The sequence below is a fragment of the Grammomys surdaster genome, unplaced genomic scaffold, assembly GCF_004785775.1.
Source record: "Grammomys surdaster isolate TR1022 unplaced genomic scaffold, NIH_TR_1.0 100, whole genome shotgun sequence".
Classification (NCBI taxonomy): Eukaryota; Metazoa; Chordata; class Mammalia; order Rodentia; family Muridae; genus Grammomys; species Grammomys surdaster.
The window spans coordinates 2,464,087-2,466,102 of NW_021604579.1; positions in this window are offsets into that span (position 1 = coordinate 2,464,087).

The window sequence follows — 2,016 nt, forward strand, 5'->3', positions numbered from 1 at the left end:
CTTCTTCCTCTCTCTCTCTCTCTCTCTCTCTCTCTCTCTCTCTCTCTCTCTCCCTTTAGATGTAGTCACTAGTAATTGTATTTTCCTCTTAGAACTGCCTAGCCACATCCCCATGGTTCTAAAAACCTGAACAGTCCAACCAATCCAGAAGCTGAAGATAGCAAAAGGTAACAAGGCAGGATAAAGACTTAGTTCATTGAAAAATATAAGATTAACAAAAGAAAGAGAAGACCTAAATTAATAAAATTGAAAACTGAAACATGTTTCTAGAGATTCCAATGATTTATGAAGGAATATTTTTAAATCATTTTAAAAATCTGGAAAATGGAACCAGGTGGTAGAAACGCATGCCTTTAATCCCAGCACGCGGAAGGCGGAGGCAGAAGCAGGCAGATCACTGAGTTTGAGGCCAGCCTGGTCTACAAAGTAAGTCCTGGGGTAGCCAGGGCTACACAGAAACCCAGTCTGGAAAACCAAAAATAAGTAAATAATAGAAAAATGTTGGAAGATATAAACAAACAGAAAAGAACCACTAGAGTGAAGGCTCCAGGGTGGGGAAATGCCATTGCCAGCTCATCCCAGGACAGAAATAACATCTGTAACATGCAGTAGATCTGCAAAAGTTAAACGCCAATGAAGCATATAGGTTACTTTCCTCATTGCTGCAAGAAAGCACCTGACCAGAGCGACTTACAGGGTTTATCCAGACTGACGGGCTTTTACTTTGCTTTCCAATATGAGATGAAACACTGACCAAAACCAACGTAGGCAGGAAAGGGTTTACTTCACCTCACAGTTTAGATTCCTTGGAGGGAAGTCAGGGCAGAAACCTGGAGGCAATAACTGAGGCAGACATAAACATGCTGCCCGCTGGTTTGCTGTTGACGCTGTGTGCGCATTCAAGAGGCCAAAACCTAGAATGCTTGAGCTGGGGGCATTGTCTCCTCTTTACTCAGTCCAGGACCACAGGCAGGAAAATGTCGCTACTCACAGTTAAGGTGGATCTTCCTACCTTGATTTACCTACTGTAGATGATCCCTCAGAAGCATGACAATTTTAGCCATGAACTAAATAAAATAAAAAAAAATACAGTGGCTAATAAATACTTGGACATCCTTAGGAATCAGTGAAATGCAAACCTACTTCCAAGATAAGCGTTTCACTCTATTCAGAACAGCTACCAAGAAAATGACACCAGATACAGTCAAGGTAAAGGCAAGTGGATCTGTGAGTTAAAGCCAGCCTGGTCCACATAGTGAGTTCCAAGAAGCCAGAGCCATATTTTATTTTCTCAAGAAAGACAAAAGTAAAGAGGTGATATTTTAAGCTGGTTATGTGGTATCTTAATATCTAATAGTTCTTCTGTGAGTTTGAATTGTAATGCAAAATTGTTATACAAAAAAAGGAAAATAAAATTGTTCTAATTGAATAACAATTTTCAAGTGTATTCTGAAGTTGTCCAGTACTGTTTTTTTTTTAAACATTTTAATAATTGTTATTTTGTGGAGGGGGTATTATTTTTATTTTCTGTGTACCTGTGCTGTGCATATATACCTGTGTGTCATGGTTCCTGTCTGAGGTCAGAAGAAGGTATCAGATCCCCTGCAACTGTAGTTACAAATGGTTGTAAGCCACCGTGTGGATGCTGAGACTCAACCTGGATCTGCAGCAAGAGCAGGAGTGATGCATGCTCTTCTCCTGAGGCGTCTCTCCAGCCATTCTTCTCATTGTCCTCCTCCTTTTGTGGTGGTTGTTGTTTTGAGACGGGGTCTCACAGAGCTCAGGTGGCCTTAAATCCACTATGTAGCAGAAGAGGCTCAGGTTGGTCTTGAACTTCTGATTTTTCTGCCTTTACCTCTCATGTGCTGGATTTATAGGCGTGTGTCCCACACCAGATTTGTTCATTTGTTTGTTAGTGGCAGGATCTCACTCTGTATATAGCCTAGTTGTTCTGGGACTTACAGTGTGAGACCCAAATCTCAGCTTCCTAAGAGCTGGGATTCCCATGTCCAGATG